This window comes from Gopherus flavomarginatus, chromosome 5 (assembly GCF_025201925.1).
Source record: "Gopherus flavomarginatus isolate rGopFla2 chromosome 5, rGopFla2.mat.asm, whole genome shotgun sequence".
Lineage (NCBI taxonomy): Eukaryota > Metazoa > Chordata > Testudines > Testudinidae > Gopherus > Gopherus flavomarginatus.
This window is the reverse complement of record NC_066621.1, coordinates 193213-217344: the sequence shown is the minus strand read 5'-3', so window position 1 is coordinate 217344 and position 24132 is coordinate 193213. Positions and strand designations below refer to the sequence as shown.

At 50.6% G+C, this 24132-nt stretch overlaps 1 protein-coding gene across 2 annotated transcripts in view; it reads right to left on the bottom strand.

The window, feature by feature from the left end:
* Positions 1–24132, bottom strand: part of LOC127052324 (signal-regulatory protein beta-1-like) — a 63831-nt gene that overhangs the window by 27377 nt on the left and 12322 nt on the right. The gene's annotated exons all lie outside the window — the stretch shown is intronic.

Sequence of the window (24132 nt, the reverse complement as noted above, 5' to 3'; positions counted from 1 at the left end):
TCAAACAGCAGGCTGAGGGTGACTTGTTCGTAGTGCATAATTATGAGTCTGGAGAGAAAATCCTGGGTGCTGAGGGTCCCATTCACCTAGCAGAGGAGGCTGAATATGACTCAGTGGCCGGGAGCTGGCGCGAGCCACATTCACGTTGGAAATGAGGAACAAAGTGAGGAGCCAGGGTGCCTGCCCACCGGCACCAACCTCCCAGGCAGAGGGGGGGACAGTGTCACTACCTCTGGATGGCTCCAGCCCAGCCAGGAGGCTTTTTGGGAAGGGTTGTTAGCCAGGCACAAGTCACTGGGCCCAGCAGGGGTGGCTGGATGAGATTCTCTGATCTGTGCCTCGCCCGAGGTCAGACGAGAGGATCTGGCCCCTTCTGGCTGTAAGCAGGAAGTGGAGTGGGGACAGAACCCAGGCTGGGCAGCGCGGGGGCTGGTGAAATGAGCCCCGGGCTGCTCCGGGGACACGGGGGCACAGCCTGGACAGTCCTTTCCTTTGCACTTGCTGGGCTGGGGCGATCAATACGCTGCTGGCTGTGGCTGGCTCAGCAAAATCCGCTTCAGAGTAATGGCGCCTGCTCCTGATGGGGGCATGGGGAGCATTGCCTGGCAAACCCCAGCCTGGGTTTCTGCAGGGCCCGTCACAGCACCGAGCCCACAGCTGGCCACCGCGGAGAGCAGGGCGAGCTGGGTTTGGTCGCAGGGTGACATTTGTTTGTCATTTATCCCCCTGCCTCCCACCTGTTCCCCTCCAGGGTCACTGCTGAGATATCGTATCCAGAACGGTCCTAGGCTCCTTCACCGGCAGCTCCCTAGTTCCCCATCTGAGCTCTCAGACCCTGACTCCCCTCTCTTGCCCCTGGGATTTTTTGCAGCTCCCCCGTTCCCTCCCTGGCTCCTGTCATACTCTGGGGCATTCGCACGGGCTCAGGGCAGACCCTGCGGCTAAGGCCAGGCAGAACTGGGCAGTGACTGACCCACCTGTACCCAGGGCCCGTCCCCTGGACTTTACTCTGCCGGGGAGCCCCAGGGCCCTGCCCTGCCCTGCCCTGCCCCAGGTCACCAGGGGGTCTGTACTTACGGGCCACCCTGACAACAAGGAGGGGGATGAGGAGACTTCCCAGCCCCGTGGTCCCTGCCCTCCGTCCCCAGAGAATCGCCATCTCGGGGCTGTGAGCGGATTTGCTTTCACTTTCCTTCCCACAATGACGCCCCAAGGGCCATAAAAGCAGGTGAAGAGGCAGGAATCACCTTCGAGTCCCAAGTCCTCCCTGGCTCACAAACCAGCCACCGCCACACCCCACAAAGCCCTATAGGCTTGGGGCCACGCCTGCTCCTTCCAGCGCAGAGCTGAGACCAGCCTTCTAGTCGGCCCCCTGAGCCCCGGGGAAGCGGGAGCTGCTCCAAGCAACTCACCCACCTTTGGGGTGTCCCAGCCAAACCCAGCAGGGCCGCTCTGGGGCTGGGGCTGGGGCTGGGGCTGGGGCTGGTGCTGGGGGACTCCGGTTGGGCACTGGGCGTGCTGGGGCTGGGTGCTGCATGGGGTTGCTGGAGTCAGCACTGGGCAGGGCCTTGCCCCTGTTGAGTCCGTGTAGGGGGCTCCGCGCTGCTCCAGGCTGGGGGGCGTCCATGCCCTTTTTACTGGAACAGCTCCACTGATCTGCGCATCACACGTGTAAACAGGATTCAGGCTCCAGGATGGCCTGTCCTGCCCTTCAGCTCCACTTCCAACGGCTCCTGCTGTGAGCAGGGTCCCGAGGCCGCAGGGGGCAGGCAGGATTGGCGTTCGCTACAGGGCACCTCGGGGTAACTGCTTCCTTCCTGCTGTCCCCGCGGCCCAGCCCTGGGTGATGACAGTCAGTCGGTCCTAGCGGCACAGGGAGGATGGGCCTGAGTCAGCAGCCCCCAGCATCGCAAATGGGCGTCTGTGGGGATTTAACTCTGCTGAGATGCACTAGGCTGCGGGTGCAGAGCGAGGGGACATGGGATTTGCTCCAGGGAAAATGGGGGCTGCAGGGATCCATGCCCAGGGCAGGCTGCCTGCTGCAGAGTTTGTTTATCACCCGGGTGAGTGAACGAAGCGTGTTAGTGACGTGGTGACAAACCCTCAGCCTGGCCACTGTGATTTGGGGTCGGTGGGACTCTGCGCAGCGGATGATAACATCGCTTGGTCCCTCGCTAAGAGAGCCAGTCACCTAGGAGCCGGCCCTGCACCGTGTGCTCCTGGCACTGCCACCCACTGCCCTGTGCAGCGATTCGCCTGAGGCCAGTCTGCAGGCTCCATAGGCGGCTGGGTTTCCTGTCTCAGTCTCGCGAGCATACGGTGCGTGTTACCGCCCAGCCCTGCAGAGGTCAGACAGTCTCTGCGCTCGTCATGGAGTCACAGGTTCAGGACAGGCCTCTTGTCGTGTGACACTGAAATTTCTGGATGTGGCAGTGTTACCAGATCTAAGCTAGTAATTAAGCTTAGAAGTGTCCATGCAGGTCGCCACATCTGTACCCTAAAGTTCAGAGTGGGGGAGGAACCTTGACATGGTGAGCAGTGGTGAGGGATTTTTTAGGAACCAAAAGCCAGTAGGATTTTTTCCCCTCCTTTCTAGCTGCTTAGAAAGCAGCCTGAAGACAGAGATGTTAAGTTTTTTAACAAGGGTCTTTGTTAAGGGGAGTGTGACGTTATTGATATAAACTGGGACCACATAGAACATCGTTTGCAACCAAGGTCTGGTAGTGGCACCAAATCCTATGTAAAGGGGGTCATATAAGGTGTCTAAGACCAAGTTATGGGTTACTGGTTATGATTATGCTGTCTGTATGTCTGTATCATTATGTAGTTGAAGTTATAAGTATTGGTTGTATACTGTCTGTATTTCAAATTGGTGCTACAGTCCTGGGAAAGACCCCAGACAAGTGGGTGTTAGCTCTGCTTAGCCTGCTTGATGGCCCATTAAGGAACATCACCTACACAATTGACCCACTGAGAGGAGGCAGATACCCCTTGTGACTCAGCAGGGTGTGCAGAAACTGGCCCATGTGACTGCAAACTCCATTTTGCTGTAATTTTCCACTGTAAGAACAAAGGAGTGTTCTTACTCCTGGAAGTGTCTATATAAGGCTGATGCCTCATCTCCATCTGGTCTTCAATCCTGCTTCCTACCTCTGGAGGCACTTTGCTACAAACTGAAGCTCTACACAAAGGACTGATGACCCATCCCAGTGGGGGATGTTCTCCAGAGACTTGATTTAAACTTGCAGTTTATTCCATCACTGCTACCAGCCTGAACTAAGAACTTTGCCATTACTGTATGTGTAACCCTTCTGCCCCTCTGAGTTGGCAGCAACAAGGGCCGGGTTCAGTATCCAGGGGTTCCGTTTCAGTAACACAATGCATAACCGGCTCGAGCCCCCACCCAGTGACCTGGGACACTCACATACCACACCCCCCTGGGCGCCTCTAGGAGGCAATACTTCCCCTCTCGCAAGCACGGAGTCTGAGTGTAGCAAAATCTTTTTAATAAAGGAAGGAATTAATGCGGCATCCCATTGGAGAAACACCACAAACAGGGTCATAACACAAACCATAAACAAAAAACCCACCTCCAAGTACGTTTGGCACTGTCCTTTTTCCCCTTAGGGTTTTAAGTCCAATCACCCCAAAGTCCAACAACCCAAAAGTCTCTGGTCAATGCCACCCCAGAGTTCGAGAGTTTATCTGTAGAGGTCCCTCCCCCGCAGCCTGGATAGAAAGGGGCACCTTACGTGGTCCGGGGCCAACTGCCCTGCCTCTCCGTGCGTTCTGCTTCCGCCTTCTCCATGAACTGCTCCGCTTTACCAGCCGCTCCACGCTGCTCCTCCAGCCGTCCTCAGAAACTGCTCCGCTCCACCAGCTCCTCTGCTCCATGAGCTGCTCCAGTTCTCTCTGCAAACTGCTCGGCTCCGCTCGCTCTGTGGGCTGCTCCACTCGTCCCACAGCTACTCCGCTCTGCCAGCCGCTCTGCTGCCACCAGCCGTCCCCACAACTGCTCCACTCCGCCAGCCGCTCTGTTCCACAGCATATCTTCAGGCTCCCCCACTAGTTAGCACAGTACTCAGTGCTCTCAGCTCAGTTATTTCAGCTCTTTAGTGATTTCAACTCTTAGTGATCTCAGCTCTTAGTGGGGGAGCCCCAGTGCGAGTGCACTATTAGCCCAAAGTGAGTTCAGCTCAGTCACCTGTATTTAAATTCTTAAGGGAATAAAAAAATCAACTCTGACATTCCACAGTGGAGAGAGGAGGGGGTGGAACTGGTGCTTCTAGCTCCACAAGGCAACTGCACCACCAGGCACAAATACCTGTCCCCAACCTCTCTCAATTCTCTGGGTTTTGGAACCCATGTCCCATGTCTAGCCAGTACCACCCAACTGAGGGTGAGCAATTTGTCACCAAGCAGTCCCACAGCTCGGCAGTCTGGGATAGGGTAGGCGTGCCTATGCAAATACACTCTCTGAAATTCTTTCCACCAGATGTCAGTGTAGAGCTTATCCTGACTCTGCTTACATCCTCCCCCCAGCCAAGAATTTGTCGTCCCAACAAATCACATTCGCTACTATACCAACTTATTGGTCCCCTCCAAAGGGCATTAGATAGCCCACTTTAGCTTTCACAAACCTGTGTGCTAAATGTATAGGCTCCTCACTAATCAGCCCAGGTGCATCGTAAGTTAACCGTTTCACTGGTCTTATTACCCTGTCTCGCCTATTGAGAATCTCTGTTGCTATGGTAGAGGGGACATCCTCTTGAGTGACGGATGGGGAGGTTTCCTGTGAGTTCCCCTCGGGTACTGGCATAGGCCCCTGCATTTCTAGTTCTAACAGTGGAGGGTCGAAGGTGCTCTGGACATCCTCCATCTGTATGTCACCACTGTCCAATAGTCTGTGTAAGTCATTACACGGGGGTCCCACCAGTGGCTCAGGGATGTCAGGAATGGGCCTAAATACTTCTGCCATAGGGTTTAGGGCGGAAGAGGATGTGCTCTCTTCTGATTCAGCGGATTGAGACTGAAATCTTGTCTTCATCCCAGGATACACCATGGTTGTGTCTTCCTCCTCAGACTCACTGTCAGATGTGCCGAGTAGGGGTAGGTTAGCTGCAGGAGGCCGGCTGTCCACGTTGGAAGGCGGCTTTGGTACAGCACCTTCGTTCTGCCCAGTTGCCCTGTTGTGGCCCATCTCATAAGGGCTGCCTACCAATTCTCCCACAGGAAGCAAAAGGTTTCTATGCACGGTTTTGGTCTGCCCTGGACCCTCTTCAGGTTTGATCTTGTAGACCGGCAGGTCTCCTAGCTTTTCCATCACTAAGTAAGGTATTGCCTTCCATCTGTCAGCTATCTTGTGCTTGCCAGCAATACCCAAATTTCGCAGCAGGACTCTGTCCCCTGGCTGGAGCTCTTGCAGATGCACCCTAGCATCATATCGCTGTTTGTTGCGGTCTGCGTTCTTCCGAGCTGCAGACGTAGCTAAGTGATAAGCATCCTGTAGCTTTTCTCGTAGTCGGGATACATATTGCTGATGGGTTTCATAGCTATCGCCATCCTCTGATACACCAAAGCACAAATCTATGGGTAGTCTTGGTTCTCGCCCAAACATCAAGAGATATGGGGTGACCCCCGTAGCATCGTTCTTTGTGGCATTGTAGGCGTGCACCAGAAATGCAACATGTTGGCTCCAGGTTGCCTTCTGCTCTGGCCGCAAAGTCCCTAACATATCCAATAGGGTTCGGTTGAACCTCTCTGGCTGAGGGTCACCTTGTGGGTGGTAAGGCATTGTCCTCGACTTTTTAATACCTGCTATCCTCAGCACCTCCTTCAGAAGGTGACTCTCAAAATCTCATCCCTGATCTGAGTGTATCTGGGCTGGGAATCCATAAACTGAGAAATATTTTTCCCACAGTACTCGAGCGACGGTAGTGGCCTTCTGATCACGTGTGGGGTATGCCTGTGCATATCGCGTATAATGGTCGGTCACTACTAGAATGTTCCCAATATTCCTCTTGTCCACTTCTAAGGACAAGAAATCAATGCAAACCAGCTCCAGAGGTTTGTTGCTGGTGATGTTCTTCAGATATGCGGCCCTTGTGGGCAGAGTTTTCCTTTGCACACATCGCGCGCAGGTGTCACATTTTCTGTGAACATCTTCGGCCATCCGAGGCCAATAGAACCTACTGCGGATAAGTTCCAGGGTCCTCTCCATCCCTAAATGTCCAAAGTCATCATGCAGGGCCCTCATGGCCAGGGCTCTGTACTCTTTTGGCAGCACTAGTTGATTCCGTTGCTTTTGTAGAGGGTCTGTGGTCACGCGGTGTAGCACTCCCTGAATCAGTTTCAGCTTGGTCCATTCTCTCAATAGTAGTTTACCCTCTGGGGTAGGTGGGATAACCGCAGCTGGGCCTCGCCCCTCTCTTTTGGCAAGTAGTGTATCACAAATGTCAACATCTTGCAGCTGGGCTTCCTGCCAGTCAGCTGCATTGAGCATGGGCAAGGGAGATTAGTCCAAAGCAATATAGTTCACTGAAGCAGAAGGCACGCATTCAGGGGGCAGGCCCAAAGCTTCAGCAACACATCCATGAAGGCTCTCAGGGGCCTCCGGCTCTCGGCGACTCACACTGCAGATAGCTCTCACGCCATCCGTGGGTATCACAGCGACATCAGGTGCCTGCGGACGTCTGGACAAGGCATCTGCATCTACATTGCTCCTCCCCGATCGGTATTGAATGCTGAACTCATAGCTAGCCACGGCGGCCACCCGTCTCTGGCCTGTAGCATCCAATTTAGCACTTGTTAACACATAGGTCAGTGGGTTGTTGTCTGTCCACACCTGGAACTGAGCACCGTACAAGTAGTCTCGAAATTTCTCAGTGATGGCCCATTTCAAGGCCAAGAACTCCAGCTTGTGGATGGGGTAGCGAGTTTCACTGTCAGACAGTCCTCGGCTGGCAAAGGCTACCGGTTTGCGTTTGCCTTCCACTTCCTGATACAGTACTGCTCCCAGACCCTCCAAACTGGCATCAGTATGCAGGATAAACAGTTTGCTTGGGTCAGCAAAGACTGGGATGGGAGCATGAGTTAGGCAAGTAATGATTTCCCAAAAAGCCCTCTCACATCTTTCATCCCACCGCGGCCCAAATGGTTCGAAGGGGCCATAGTGTCTCTGCAAAGGAGGCTTTGGAGGCCTCCGCTTATTCTAGGTCTTAGATTTGTTCTTGTTGGACTGGTATCCCCTGGTAAGATCATTCAGAGGTTTTACAATCGTAGCATAGTTCTTCACAAATCTGCGGTAGTAGCCACTAAATCCAAGAAACGTCTTGAGTTCTCTGTAGTTACTGGGACGTGGCCAGGTAGTGAGTGCTTCTATTTTATCGGGGTCAGTACTCACACCCTCTTGGGACACGATGTGACCTACATACTTCACTGAGGTTTGGCAGAACTGGCATTTATCAATTGAAAGCTTCAAACCGTATGCCTCCAACCTATCGAGCACTTTAAGAAGTCTTTCTTCATGTTCCTCCAGGGTTCTTCCAAACACAATCAGGTCATCCAAGTAAACTAACACCTGCAGTAAATTCATGTCTCCCACGACTTTTTCCATAAGTCGTTGAAATGTGGCAGGGGCCCCAGAAATCCCTTGTGGCATGCGTTCGAACTGGTAGAACCCTAACGGGCAGATGAAGGCTGTCTTCTCCTTATCCTCTTCTCCCAGAGGGATCTGGTAGTATCCACTCCGAAGATCCAACACAGAGAACCACTGACTACCCAGCAAACAGTCCAAGGCATCTTGTACTCGAGGCATGGTGTATTGATCAACTGTAGTGCGCCTGTTTAGGGTGCGGTAGTCAATACACATCCGGATTTTTCCACTCTTCTTACGAACGACCACAATGGGTGAGGCATAGGGGCTTCGTGACTCTGTGATGATACCATTCGCGATCAGCTCTTGAAGATGATGGCGCACGTCTTCCATCTCAGAGAGGGCAATCCTCCTAGACCTCTCCCTGAAGGGTCGGGGATCTTGTAGTCTGATATGGTGTTCCACTCCCTTTGCACATCCCACGTCCCACTCATGTAGTGAGAACACCTTGGATCTCTCGCAAAGCTTCTTCCTCAGGCGATCCTTCCACTCCTCAGACAGTGGTGAGTCCCCGAAGTCAAACTTCGCAGCATCTATCATTGGAACTTCAGCTTCACACTGGGGTCTCACAATGCTTTCAGGCTCAAAGATGTCTGCAATCTTCTGCCCTGGTTTTACAAACACATCACGGCGTGTTTCATTAGCAACCAGTATCGTCACCTCCTCCTGGGCTTCAACAGGTAGGGTTATGACTCCACTGAGAACCAGCACTCCTTCTGGGAGCCCTCCCTTGGTTGGCTGCTCTTCCACAGCTAATGTTCCCTTACTGCCTTTTAGGCAGGTACTCCTGACAATCACCTCCTTTTCTGACATGGCAGGCACCACTAAAGGGACCGGGCCCGCATACCTCAGTGCTCCTACTGGCAAATCAGGCATCACTTTTCTTGTGTCCTCAATTTTTCTGCAAGCCGCGGCACAGTGTGTGTGTATCACCAAGGTGTTCAAATATTGGTCTCCTGCTTGCTGTCTGCAGTAATCGGCCAGTATCCTAAAGAGGCTGGAGTTGGTCCCTATCAGCACAGACACATCAGAGGTCCCTTTCGGGTCAGGGCATATTAAGGCAGCGGTGTCTACCTCTTGCCTTACCCCAGCAACCTCCTCTGGGAATTCCAGGTGCACTATGATATACCCTTGATAGGGGTATTCATCCATGCTGAGGCCACACAGACCAATGCCAGTCAGTGGCTGTATGGGCAGGTGCCTAAGCATCTGTTGGTAGAATGACTGAAATATAATAGTCACTTGAGATCCAGTGTCAAGCACGGCTTTACACTCCGCCCCTTCAATCCTCACCATGACCTCTGCTCGAGGCCCTATCAGTCCTGCAGGGATCCCAGCTGGATGGTCTCTTCTGGGGGAATTTTCAAATCCTCCAGGCCTAGGTGGTCTCTGTCCCCGGACCTTCTGACAGCTACTGGATCTCTTCCAACTAATCCTCAGCTTTTCATACACTAAAGAGGGGTTCTCTTCCTTATGGCAGTTAGCAGCACTGTGCCCATCCTGACCACACCGGTAGCAAAAGAATTGTCCTTTCCCCATTCGGCGAGGTGGGACGGTGACTCTAGATACTGACTTCTCTATCGTCACAGTCTGAGGCTCCTTATTCCTGGAAATCTTAGCTTGGTCAATGATGCTTTGCAGCTCAGCTATCCGTTCTGTCAGGACTTGCATTTGTTTGGCAAGTTCCTCTGTGGTGCTCACCATCAGTACACTGGCCATTGGCGGTGGCGTCGTGCTGGCTGGTTCCAATGTTTGGGCTTCCCAACACTCACTGGCCGCCTGCCTTTCTTCTTCTTCCCTGACCTCCTTTATCAGCTGGGAGTAACTTGGGGGATGTTCCTGCCGTTCTCTTAGTCGGAGATGAAGTAGGATTGGGTTCTGATACTGAGTCCCTCTTAAAACTTGAGCCAGTCTGGTCTGATCCATCTGCTCAGCAGTCACTGCTCCCCTCATAACAGCTCTCTGAAGTAGTCTCTCCAGCCTCTGTATATAGGCTGAAATTTTCTCACCCCTTTGCTGTTGGGAATTAATGAATTTACAGTAACAGTCCTCAGGGCCCTCTACGCTCCCAAAGGTATTATCAAGGGCCTCTAGGCAGTCCTTCACACTGACCTCAGGGTCAATGAGCTTCAGGGTGCGAATTACATCTAATGCTGGGCCACTAAGGCTCTCTATTAGACATCGTCGCTTTCCTACATCGGGTACGGCCCAATCCCACAGCATTTCAGTAGTATGCTCCGACCAGAGTTCAAACTCCTCTTCCCCATCAAATAACCTTAACTTACGACAAGAGTTCGACGTAGCATAGGCCAACACAATCTTTTCCAATATATGCCCCAGTGCGTTTGCCCAATCATAGGCTGAATCTGCCGCTCCTGAGCTAGAGGCTGCAGGACTGGAGCCCAACAAACCCGACATATTAGCCATTATACAAACAGTAGTTTCCTCAAAATATAAACACAATTATTTCCCAATACAGTGGAACACTCAACAGGTGCTTGCGAGGGGTACTGACCCAGGCATCCCGGACGAGCCCCCCAAAATGTAACCCTTCTGCCCCTCTGAGTTGGCAGCAACAAGGGCCGGGTTCAGTATCCAGGGGTTCCGTTTCAGTAACACAATGCATAACCGGCTCGAGCCCCCACCCAGTGACCTGGGACACTCACATACCACACCCCCCTGGGCGCCTCTAGGAGGCAATACTTCCCCTCTCGCAAGCACGGAGTCTGAGTGTAGCAAAATCTTTTTAATAAAGGAAGGAATTAATGCGGCATCCCATTGGAGAAACACCACAAACAGGGTTATAACACAAACCATAAACAAAAAACCCACCTCCAAGTACGTTTGGCACTGTCCTTTTTCCCCTTAGGGTTTTAAGTCCAATCACCCCAAAGTCCAACAACCCAAAAGTCTCTGGTCAATGCCACCCCAGAGTTCGAGAGTTTATCTGTAGAGGTCCCTCCCCCGCAGCCTGGATAGAAAGGGGCACCTTACGTGGTCCGGGGCCAACTGCCCTGCCTCTCCGTGCGTTCTGCTTCCGCCTTCTCCATGAACTGCTCCGCTTTACCAGCCGCTCCACGCTGCTCCTCCAGCCGTCCTCAGAAACTGCTCCGCTCCACCAGCTGCTCTGCTCCATGAGCTGCTCCAGTTCTCTCTGCAAACTGCTCGGCTCCGCTCGCTCTGTGGGCTGCTCCACTCATCCCACAGCTACTCCGCTCTGTCAGCCGCTCTGCTGCCACCAGCTGTCCCCACAACTGCTCCACTCCGCCAGCCGCTCTGTTCCACAGCATATCTTCAGGCTCCCCCACTAGTTAGCACAGTACTCAGTGCTCTCAGCTCAGTTATTTCAGCTCTTTAGTGATCTCAGCTCTTAGTGGGGGAGCCCCAGTGCGAGTGCACCATTAGCCCAAAGTGAGTTCAGCTCAGTCACCTGTATTTAAATTCTTAAGGGAATAAAAAAAAATCAACTCTGACATTCCACAGTGGAGAGAGGAGGGGTGGAACTGGTGCTTCTGGCTCCACAAGGAGACTGCACCACCAGGCACAGATACCTGTCCCCAGCCTCTCTCTCAATTCTCTGGGTTTTGGAACCCATGTCCCATGTCTAGCCAGTACCACCCAACTGAGGGTGAGCAATTTGTCACCAAGCAGTCCCACAGCTTGGGAGTCTGGGATAGGGTAGGTGTGCCTATGCAAATACACTCTCTGAAATTCTTTCCACCAGATGTCAGTGTAGAGCTTATCCTGACTCTGCTTACATATGGAATTGATTCCATTTAACCAATTCTAGCTCTCATCTCTATCTTTTTCCTTTTATGAATAAACCTTTAGATTTTAGATTCTAAAGGATTGGCAACAGCGTGATTTGTGGGTAAGATCTGATGTGTATATTGACCTGGGTCTGGGGCTTGGTCCTTTGGGATCGAGAGAACCTTTTTCTTTTACTGGGGTGTTGGTTTTCATAACCATTCATCCCCAGGACAGGTGGCACTGGTGGTGATACTGGGAGACTGGAGTGTCTAAGGAAATTGCTTGTGTGATTTGTGGTTAGCCAGTGGGGTGAAACCAAAGTCATTCGTGTCTGGCTGGTTTGGTTTGCTTTAGAGGTGGAAAAACCCCAGCCTAGGGCTGTGACTGCCCTGTTTGGCAATTGGTCCTGAATTGGCACTCTCAGTTGGGTCCCGCCAGAACCACATCGTCACAATGGCGTAGTCGGCAGGATCCACAGAGTCAATTAAGCTTTGGGTCAGAACCCCACGCTATCCAAATTTGAAATTTGGGATTGAGAATTTGGTTGGTTAAAGATCAGTGACCATGAGCCAGAAAGCATCAGCAAAAGCAATGAAACTGCAAACTCTGATGGACAGCCTGCAGTTTGAATATGAGCAAAAACTGGCAGATATTAGAATGAAAGAGAAGCAAGCCTTGGCCCAGCTGGAGGAAGAGGCTGCTGAGAGAAAGAAAGAGCTGCTGGCTGCTGAAGAGAAAGCTCGACAAAGGCAACAGGAATGGGAACAAGAGACTCACAAGATGCAACAAGAAACTGCCAGACTTCGGCTCCAAGTCCAAGAAGCAAGGGAAGAACAGCAGAAACTGTATCCTCTTGAAAGTCCAGTTTATAACAATGTTGGTATGTTGTATAACTCTGAGCAGTTGTCTGGGGGTAACCAAATGTACCCCAACACAGCTACCTTTTATGTCAATGCTGTTACTGTGTGTTCAGTAGAAGGTGGCTCCATAAATTGTGCCAGTGCTCTGTATGGGAGCGGTCATGGAAAATTCAGAGAGTGTAAAAGTCAATGGTAAAAGCTGTTTAGGGCAAATTATGGCATCTAACATCACTCTTGTTAAAGCAGATCTAGTCAAAGAGGAAGATTATTTACCAAATCAGAGTGTGAATGTTGTGATCCTTTATGAGTTTACTGTCCGGGTGCCTTTAGCCAGAATCCACCTCGAATGGAATGGGGCTAAGCATGAAGTTATAGCTGGGGTAAGGAAGTTATTGCCTAAAGATCTTTTAATTGAGGATAATGTTAAAGCTTTGTTCAGTTCAGGTAGCCAGTCACAGGACAGGAATGATCTTACACCTGTGTCTATTGTGGGCAATGGTTTGCCTGAGGAGGGTTGCTCCAAAGGTTTGTCTGTGCAAGAAAGCAGTGTGTCTGTGAATGGAGTTTCTGAATGTCTGTCTAATGTCTCAGAAGTGAATCTGGAGTTAGATCAAGAGCAGAAAGATCTCACTGGGGAGGAAAATGTTTCTCAGGAGCAGATTAAAGTAGATGGTCAGGTGGAAGCCCTAACTGAGGAAGGAGAGGGTAGATTGGTGATGGGTGATGGATTGGTGGCTAGTGCAGCTTGTAAAAGTGAACCTGAAATGGGTAACTGTGATTTGCTGGATGTAGCTCAGTGTGGTGAAAAAAGCAGCAGCTTATCTGTGGGGAGTGGCCATGTGCCTGGTAGGGAAAGTCTGGATGAGCCTAGGCAGCCTTGTGAGCTGATGGCTTTGTCTAGTCAGCAGTGTGGGAAGACAAGGATAGTGGAAGATGAGTGTCCCTGTCCCTTACCTGTGTCCTGTGTGGAGAAATGTGACAGTGAAGGGAATGTGCCTGTGTCTGTCAGGGGTATTGACTTGCCTATGGAGGAAGCTACCCCGATCTCCAAGCAGTTGTCTGTGAACAGCCCTGTGTGCTGGGACAAGGGAAGTGAGATCCCAAACTGTGTGTCTGGTGAAGGAGAATGTGTCTCCGGCTCTTCTGTGTCTGTGCAGCAGACAGAAGGTGCCTTTCAGCCTGTGATGGGTTGAGGGTAATTCAGTTGTCTCTGAGTTGGCTGTAAATACAGCTAAAGCCCAGGAAGGGAATGGTCCTAAGTTTGTGTCTGCTGGGGAGAATGGCCCTGTGACTAGGTTGCATCCAGTTAGTGTCATAGCAAAATCCCAGAGACCAGACAATTCTGGTGCTTGTAGTTTGCCTGTTGCTGATGTGTGGTTGGAAAAGGGTGTAGCAGCTCTGTCTGCTCAGGGTGATACCCTAGCCAGGGCACAAGGAGAGCATGAAGGTGATTTAATTGTGTTACCTACTGACAGTTTAACAACTGGTAACAAGGAGGAAATGATTCCTAAACTTGTGTGTGTTGAGCCTGACAACTTGCAAGTTGCCAGTGACTATAAGGAAAGTTGCAGAGGGAAGGAGAGTACCTCTAACCTTTTATCTAGTGAGTCTATGAGTCTGCCTGAAAGGGAATTGTGTAGAAATCAGCCTGATGGGCCAAAGGTGATTCTGAATGTAAATGAGACCCAGAAAAAGCCTGTGGTTGCTCAGGAAAGTGTTCCTTTAGAGCAAGCCCTAGGTAAAGAGGATGAGGGCAGAATTTCTAAGAGGAGTAAATTGCTGCTTAAAAAAGCTGCTAAGGAAAGGAATCCTCATGGTAACCCGTGCAAGCAGTTTGGTACAACTGAAGGGTGTGAAAGTGATTTAATCAAGGAAGTTTTAGTTCCTAACAACCAAAAGTTTTCTATTGTGAATGGATCCACTGACTTTCCTTTTGAAAAATCCAGTGTGGATAGCTTTGAGATGGTCTCAGATGGAGTAAAAGTTGTTAAGGAATTTAAACAGCCCTATGACCAAGTGCCTGGGTTTGGCCAGCTTGTTGGGAAGACAATGGTGTTAGGACAGGAATGTCTCCATGCTAATTCTGTGAGTGAGCAGCCTGTGCTTCAGGATCTGAGAACAGAGTGGGTTACTTGTGTTTCAAAGCAGAATAGTTTTATGGATAAAGGCTTGAGGATGCAGGGAAGAGCAAACAAACTCTCACTCTCAGACCCTTTGGATTTGTGTGGTATCTCTGTAAGACAGAGTCCAGCCTTGGAATTGGTGGCAGCTAAGAAATTAAAATTTGGTGTTTGTGTTAATGCAAATTACCTGGCTGGCAGGGAGAAGAAGGACTTGCTACTAGCTGTTAGCACAGGGAGCCCACCCCATCAGCCAGTGAATTTGGTTAAGCAAGAGAAATCAGAGTTTGATCCTGTAGAACAAGGAGGAAAGAGAAAACTGAATTTTGCAAAGGGAAGCCAAAAGTTAACCCTAAAATTCCCAAACTCCAATGGTATTAAACCAAGGCTGTGGCATGACAAACATGATTGTAGATGGACACTTGCAATGAATTTGTTGTTATTGCTAATGGTAATTTTTGTAACTAATGTGTTGCTATTACTGAGAATTGTAAGAATGTACAATGTGCCCAATCCTTTGAAAAGTCCCTTAAACGTGTTGAAAGCAGTACAGGAGAACATACTTTATGTTAAAAGGCCTTGCTATACTAATGTTTCACAATTAATGCCTGTAAACAGTATTGAAACGTTTCACAGGGGAAAAGACATTCCAGACCAGATGTGCTGTATAAAAAGGGAAACTGAGGCACACTGCCATAATTGCATGGCTAAATGCCAAAATTCCTCTACTGTGAACAACATTAATATCTATGTTGACTTAATGTTAATTGGGTTCCAAACATTGGCCAGAGCATGTGTAGAGAAAATGGCTAGTTTCTTTAGCTCTTGGCAAGATCATATAAGACATACAGAAATCCTGCTGCAAGAGCAGAACCAATCCACTATTGTTCTAACCAAGTTTGGCCTTAAGTTTGTAAAGAGATTCAGTCATGTTATTGAACATGAGTTTGGTAAAGCAATTCTGTTATACGTTGATATAGCTTCTAACCCAGGATGGGGAGCTCTTGGGATGCAGTCAGCGATGTCTGTGTCATCCCTTCCTGCATCAATTTTGCGTTGGGGGTGTGACATTATTGATATAAACTGGGACCATATAGAACATGGGTTGCAACCAAGGTCCTGTAGTGGCACCAAATCCTAGGTAAAGGGGGTCATATAAGGTGTCTAAGACCAAGTTATGAGTTGCTGGTTATGATTATGCTGTCTGTATGTCTGTATCATTGTGTAGTTGAAGTTATAAGTATTGGCTCTATACTGTCTATATTTCAAACTTGTGCTGTGATACTGGGAAAGATCCCAGACAAGTGGGTGTTAGCCCTGCTTAGCCTGCTTGATGGCCCATTAAGGACCATCAGTTACACAATTGACCCACTGAGAGGAGGCAGATACGCCTTGTGACTCAGTAGGGTGTGCAGAAACTGGCCCATGTGACTGCAGACTCCATTTTGCTGTAATTTTCCACAGTAAGAACAAAGAAGTGTTCTTACACCTGGAAGTGCCTATATAAGGCTGATGCCTCATCTCCATCTTGTCTTCAATCCTGCTTCTTACCTCTGGAGGGACTTTGCTACAAACTGAAGCTCTACACAAAGGACTGAGGACCCATCCCAGCGGGGGATGTTCTCCAGAGACTTGATTTGAACCTGCAGTTTACTCCATCACTGCTACAAGCCTGAACTAAGAACTTTGCCATTCCTGTATGTAATTGATTCCATTTAACCAATTCTAGCTCTCATCTCTAACTTTTTCCTTTTATGAATAAACCTTTAGATTTTAAGATTCTAAAGGATTGGCAACAGCGTGATTTGTGGGTAAGATCTGATGTGTATATTGACCTGGGTCTGGGGCTTGGTCCTTTGGGATCGAGAGAACCTTTTTCTTTTACTGGGGTGTAGGTTTTCATAACCATTCATCCCCAGGACGGGTGGCACTGGTGGTGACACTGGGAGACTGGAGTGTCTAAGGAAATTGCTTGTGTGACTTGTGGTTAGCCAGTGGGGTGAAACTGAAGTCATTTGTGTCTGGCTGGTTTGGTTTGCCTTAGAGGTGGAAAAACCCCAGCCTAGGGCTGTGACTGCCCTGTTTGAGCAATTGGTCCTGAACTGGCACTCTCAGCTGGGTCCCGCCAGAACCGCATCGTCACAGTGTACCATGTTAATTCTCTAAAGCCCTTTTATTCCAGAGACTTAGAGGTTTGTCAGTTTACAGCCCAGGGAGGAGATGACGCTGAGTGGCCTGAAGGTGTCTACTACAACGGAAAAAGTGACAGTGGCGTGGAAGAGGTGAATCTCTCCGCGACCCTTGGACGTCTGCAGCGGCAGCAGATCAAGGAGCTGTGCACTAGATTTGCGCCATTGTTCTCAGCCACCTCAGAGCGGACTGAACGGGCATACCATGCCATTGACACAGGTAATGCTCACCCAATTAGAACCCCACCCTACAGAGCGTCTCCTTATGCCCAAGCTGCTATAGAACGGGAGATCCAAAACATGCTACAGATGGGTATAATCCTCCCCTCTACAAGTGCATGGGCATCTCCAGTTGTTCTGGTACCCAAACCAGATGGGGAAATATCCTTTTGCGCGGACTACCATAAGCTAAATGCGGTAACTCGTCCCGACAACTATCCAATGCCACGCACCGATGAGCTATTGGAGAAATTGGGACTTGCCCAGTTCATCTCTACATTAGACTTAACCAAGGGGTACTGGCAAGTACTGCTAGATGAACCCACCAAAGAAAGGTCAGCCTTCATCACCCATGCAGGGGTGTATGAATTTAATGTGCTTCCTTTCGGGCTGCGAAATGCACCCGCCACCTTCCAAAGACTTGTAGATGGTCTCCTAGCAGGATTGGGAGAATCTGCAGTTGCCTACCTCGATGATGTGGCCATTTTTTCTGATTCATGGGCAGAACACCTGGAGAACCTGGAAATAGTCTTCGAGCGCATCAGGCAGGCAGGACTAACTGTTAAGGCTAAAAAGTGTCAAACAGGCCAAAACAGAGTGACTTACCTTGAACACCAGGTGGGTCAAGGAACAATAAATCCCCTACAGGCCAAGGTGAATGCTATCCAAAAGTGGCCTGTCCCAAAGTCAAAGAAACAGGTCCAATCCTTCTTAGGCTCGGCCGGATATTACAGGCGATTTGTACCACACTACAGCCAAATCGCTGCCCCACAAACAGACCTGGCCAGAACGACCCAGCCAAATGCAGTTCAGTGGACTAATGAGTGTCAGAAGACCTTTAACTAGCTTAAGGCAACACTCATGTCTGACCCTGTGCTTAGGGCCCCAGACTTTGACAAACCATTCCTTGTAACCACGGATGCTTCTGAGTGTGGTGTAGGAGCAGTTTTAATGCAGGAAGAAACGGATCAAGAATTTCATCCTGTTGTGTTTCTCAGCAAGAAACTGTCTGAGAGGGAAAGTCACTGGTCAATCAGTGAAAAGGAATGCTATGCCATTGTGTATGCCCTGGAAAAGCTACGCCCATACGTTTGGGGATGGCGTTTCCAGCTACAAACCGACCATGCTGTGCTAAAGTGGCTTCATACTGCCAAGGGAAACAACAAAAACTGCTTCGATGGAGTTTAGCTCTCCAAGATTTTGATTTCGAAATTCAGCACTTTTCAGGAGCTTCTAACAAAGTAGCTGATGCACTCTCCCGTGAAAGTTTCCCAGAATCAACTGGTTAAAAATTGTCCTTGAAATGTGAAAAATCTTGTCGTTTTACATAATTAGTAGTATATGTAAAGGTGCATGTGTTTTATTAATCTGTTTATTCTAAAGTTCTAGGAAGAAATCACCATCAGTGTGGTTCCCCACTGTCTGAGATTTGGGGGGCGTGTCAGAAACAGATAGTTAAGGGTTAATGCCTCTTTTACCTGTAAAGGGTTAAGATGCTCAGTAAACTTGGCTGACACCTGACCAGAGGACCAATAAGAGGACAAGATACTTTCAAATCTTGGTGGGGGGAAGTCTTTTGTGTATGCTCTTTGTTTTGGGGGTTGTTCGCTCTTGGGACTAAGAGGGACCAGACTTCAATCCAGGCTCTCCAAATCTTTCTGAATCAGTCTCTCATGTTTCAAACTTGTAAGTAACAGCCAGGCAAGGCGTGTTAGTCTTATTTTTGTTTTCTCAACTTGTAAATGTTCTTTTTTTTGCTGAGAGGATTTTACCTCTGTTTGCTGTAACTTTGAACCTAAGGCTAGAAGGGGTTCCTCTGGGCTATGTGAATCTAATCACCCTGTAAAGTATTTTCCATCCTGATTTTACAGAGATGATTTTTACCTTTCTTTCTTTAAATAAAAGCTTTCTTTTTAAGAACCTGATTGATTTTTCCTTGTTTTAAGATCCAAGGGGATTGGATCTGGACTCACCAGGAATTGATGGGGGAAAGGAGGGGGGGATGGTTAAATTCTCCTTGTGTTAAGATCCAAGGGGATTGGATCTGGACTCACCAGGAATTGGTGGGGGAAAGGAGGGGATGGTTAAATTCTCCTTGTTTTAAGATCCAAGGGGTTGGATTGGTGCTCACCAGGAACTTGGTGAAAAAGCCTCTCAAGGCTGCCCAGGGAGGGGAAGGTTTTGGGGGGACAGGAAGTGTTCCAGACACTGGAATTTCTGGATGTGGCAGTGTTACCAGATCTAAGCTGGTAATTAAGCTTAGAAGTGTCCATGCAGGTTCCCACATATGGACCCTAAAGTTCAGAGTGGGGGAGGAACCTTGACAACACCCCTCGGGGAACATTGTCACTAGGAGCAGCTTCCTCGGCTACAGCTCGTCCTGGTTCTGACCTCGGAGCGTCCAGCCCCCTGTTCACCCCCTGAGCTTTTGGCAGTGGGTCCCCCTGGACGGGGCCCTGGGGCAGCCAGAGGGACCCTGCCCTGCCTCCACTCCAGTCCCCCCCACTCCACAGCCAGCTGGGACTCCCAGCCAGTGTGTGACACAGATGGGTTATCAGCCAACAGGAACCCAGTGTAGAACAGGGCTTGTTAGCTCAGAAAACAGGAGCTTTCAGCCAAGCCCATCTTGGGGGGGTCTTTGGGCTCCCCGCCAAGTCCCTACCCAGGAGACTGACCAGCTTCCAGCCGCCCAGCCTCAGTCACGCCCAGCTGCCCCACCTCTGGGCTTTGTCCCCTTACTGGTGTGGCAGAGCTCCGACCTTGCTCCCGTGGGTCCTGTGCTTCTAGGCGGTTTACACTAGCCTCAGGGGTCACTGTGACCCTCCACGTAGCCCTTCTCTCTCTAGGGCCAGGGTTACAGTCTACTGAGCCCTTTTCATCACAGGCCTGCAAGGAGATTGGTGAGAGAATCCCAGTCTCTGTCCAGCCTCCTGTCCTGACAGGGACCTGACCTGACTTCCCCTCCCAGGAGATGTTCCTGTAGTGGTGGGTTGGGGGGAACCCGGGCCCACCCTCTACTCCGGGTTCCGGCCCAGGGACCCTAATGGTAGCAGCTGTTGGCAGCCAACCTTTCACTGCCAGAGTTGCTACATTTCCCTGGGCCACTTCCCCACAGCTCTCCTGCTTCTCCCTTACCTTAGGGCTCCTTTAACAATGGTCTGAGGGTGTCTTCAGTAACCAGCCCTTCAGCTGCACTTGCTCTCCCCTGCCTGACTGGAGTGAGCCCTTTTTACAGTATCAGCAGGGCCTTAATTAGAGTCAGGTGGTCACATTAACTGAATGGCCTCACCTGACTCTTTGCAGGTTAATCTGAGTCAGGTGTTCTCATCAGCCTGGAGCAGCCCCTGCTCTGCTCAGTCAGGGAACAGAAAACTGCTCAGCCAGTGGCCAGTATATCTGCCTTCGGCTATTCTGCTGTACCCAACTGGCCTGGGTCTATCACATTGGGTAAACAGGCTGTTTACTCCTTCTCATAACATATGAACTAGGGGTCACCCAATGGAATTAATAGGCAGCAGGTTTAAAACAAACAAAAGGAAGTTTTTTTTCACACGACGCACAGCCAACCTGTGGGACTCTTTGCCAGGGGATGTTGTGAAGGCCAAGACTAGAACAGGTTCAAAAAAGAACTAGATGAATTCCTGGAGGACAGGTCCATCAATGGCTATTAGCCAGGATGGGTGGGGATGGTTGTGAGGGGCACCCCCCAAGGGTGCCACCTGGAACTAGGGTACCACTGAGCAACCCTGACCCAGCAGCCTGGGCTCCCTCTCACACTGTGCTGCTGGGACCAGCCTGCTAAGCCGTCTCCCAGGCTCCAGCACACACACAGGTAGGGATACATCCAGCTGCAGTTACAATCACATGGGTTCTTTAACCAGCCCCTGCATGGGCAGGCACAGCTAAGGTGCCTCTCAGTCCCTAACACGCACCCCACATCTGGAGTGTAAACTCAGCATTATATCATCTTGTGCTGCACAGGGAACTGTACAGCGCAAGCTCATGAAATTCACCCCCTCCTTCAATGTGGAGAGAAATATGCAACACCCATCTGCCCTGAGTTATGACCCCCACACCCTGGTTTTAGACAAAGCAAAAACAAGTTTATTAACTTCAAAAGATAGATTGTAAGTGATTATAAGGGCTAGCAAACAGATCAAAGCAGATTACCTAGCAAACAAACAAAAATGCAAACTAAGCTTAATATACTAAGGAGATTGGACATGAGTAGCAAATTCTCCCCCAAGGGATGATTCAAGCAGGCTGCAGAGATTCTTAAGGGGTCAGTTGCACTTGCTCACAGCTTGGAATCCTCAGATGTTCCTTTCACAGGCTAAAAACCCCTCCAGCCTGGGTCCAGCACTTCCCCCAGGTCAGTCTTTGTTCCTCAGGTGTTTCCAGGAGTCAACTTGGGCAGGGAGTCAGTCAAGAGTCCCGATGATGTCACTCCCCTGCCTGAAGTAGTTTTTGCGTATGGAGGGAACCTTTTCTCTCCAAGCTTAGTTCCCACACCTGTCAGTGGGAAAACACTGGTATCCCAAGATGAAGCCAGCACCAGGTGACCTGGAAGCAGGGCCAGTGCAAGGGTGTTTTGTGCCCTAGGTGAAACTTCCACCTTGCACCCCTCTGTGCCCCCACTCTGAGGCGCCCCCCCATGGCAGCTCCCCCCATCAGCCCTGAGGCCCCCCCTTGCAGCAGCTCCACCTTGAAGCACCTCCCCCACTCCAGCTCACCCCTGCTCCATGCACAAGCACCCCGAGCATGCCGTCGTTGCTTCACTTCTTCCGCCTCCCAGGCTTGCGGTGCCTAAGCTCGGTGGTGCCGCAAGCCTGGGAGGTGGGAGAAGTGAAGCAGCCATGGCGTGCTCGGGGAAGAGGTAGGGCAGGGGTGAGCTGGGACATGGAGTTCCCCTGTGTGCCGCCCCCTGCCCCCTCACTTGCTGCAGGCGGCCATCCCCGCGCTCCCCTGCCCCAGCTTCCTCCACCTAAATACCAGCGGCAACTGGGGCAACTGAAGATCTGGACGCCGCAGTCGCTGTGGAAGAAAATGACGTCCTGCAAATCCCAGCACCCTAGGCGACCACCTAGGTCGCGTAAATGGTTGCACCAGCCCTGCCTGGAAGTCATCCTGTTTTGTCCTTTTCAAAACACTGGCGCTGTGATTAGCTTAACGCGTGAAACACAAAGTTGTTGCAAACCAGAATGTTTTGGTTTCACCAAGTTGCCACCGACCGTTTTCATCATTTCAACACTTCGTTTTTCAAGTCCAGAAATGTGTCAGACCCAGGCGGACAGCCTGCCCCTTCGGAGCGCATCCGTATGGCTCACTAACCCCGCTCTCCGGGACCGGGCTTGGGGAGTCGGTGTTGCCAAGCCCATGCTGGAGCATCCACACTGCTCTGTAAACCCGGGGTTACAGTCGCCAGCCCTGGGTCTCACAGCCGCACTAACACGTCCGTACTGCACCGTACAGCCCTCCTGACGCGGGGCTGCGGCTTGAGCTGTGTCCACACTGCACTGTAAACCTGGTGTTACAATCGCCAGCCCTGGGTCTCACTGCCGCACTAACACGTCCGTACTGCACCGTGCAGCTCTCCTGACTCAGGGCTGCAGCTTGAGCTGTGTCCATACTGCACTGTAAACCCAAGGTTACAATTGCCATCCCTGGGTCTCACAGCCGCACTAACACGTCCATACTGCACCGTGCAGCCCTCCTGACTCGGGGCTGCGGCTTGAGCTGTGTCCACATTGCACTGTAAACCCGGGGTTACAGTCGCCAGCCCAGGGTCTCACAGCCGCACTAACACGTCCGTACTGCGCCGTGCAGCCCTCCTGACGTGGCGCTGCGGCTTGAGCTGCATCCACACTGCACAATGACAGGGCTTTGACCCGTGTCACAGCAGAACTCAAGCTCTGACACCCCCCCCCCAAGGCAGGGTCTTGGGACCGGGCCCTGAGTGCTGCTGACCTGTGTCAGACTGATTTGTGTGGGGACAGAAGTGGGGTTTAAACCGGAGTGAGAGTCCGGGCTTAGTGCGCTGTGTAGACACACACGACACACGTAAGGGACAGCAGTGCCGGGCTGGCCAGCCCTGTTCTGGTATCTGAGCCAGCTGGGGAGGGAGCACATGAGTATAAAACCAGCAAGTGCCTTTACTGAGTGGTGAGGGGCTGCAGAAGGGCAGCTGCACCTTTGGTCACCGCTGGAGAAGGGAAACTCATGGGCAGTCAGCCTGGGGCAGGCCTGAGGAGCGGCCGGAGGGTGATGGGCTCCCACAATGAGTCCAGAAGCAGGAGAGAATGAGTGTGACAAGGCCCTGGACACAAGAGAGTTCAGTGAAAAGCTGCAGGAAGGGACGGTTGTTTGCCAAATGTAGAGCTGAAGAATGAAATTGTTTCTTTTTAATGACTATTGTTATTGAGACTTTATTAATCTGACTTTATTTTGTATCATATGAACGAACAGAACTTCGTGAGTAAAGTCTCATGACTGACACAGCATTCATTCATCCAACCGGCTTTCGCAATAACCCGCTAAATGGCAATAAAGCTGCTGGTGAAGTTCCCACAGTTCGTGCTTATCGAAAACGTCCGCAGCTGTTCGGTTCAATCACCATCCGCTTCTTAGAGCCACAGCTGTTTGGGCGGCTGCTCTGGCACTTTCAGTTCAATTGCTGCTTGGAGCGCTGGTCCTTGCTCTTTGGGTGACTGTTTTAACATTGTAACCCCTGTTCACTGTTTGCCTCCCAACACTGCAAATTGTTCATGACACTTCTTTTGATAAGACTCCGTATTGTAAGTAAAACTCCATTTTGAAATGCTCACTCCATTGTGCAAAACCCTGATGTAACCTTAGTAACTCAGTTCAGGTGTGTGAATGAGGTAGGCATGGATAGTGCAGGGGTTCTCAAACTGGGGGTTGGGACTCCTCAGGGGGTCGTGAGGTTATTACATGGGGGGTTGCGAGCTGTCAGCTTCCACCCCAAACCCCGCTTTGCCTCCAGCATTTATAATGGTGTCAAATATATAAACAAGTGTTTTTAATTTTTAAGGGGGGGTCTCACTCAGAGGCTTGCTATGTGAAAGGGGTCACCAGTACAATCATTTGAGAACCATTAGGATAATGGAATCAACCTCCGGCCCCAGCCTATCCTGACAAAGTGAAGTGCAAACACCAACGGCTGAAGATGCATTGAAAAATGAGAAGAATCCACCCCAAAAGAAAGGAACAAAGATGCAATTGAAACAAGATTAAAGTCAGGTCTGAGGCTGACAGTCACCTCTGCAATGGACAGGTGATCAATCACCAATCCCAGAGGCAGTGGGACACAGCAAGACCCA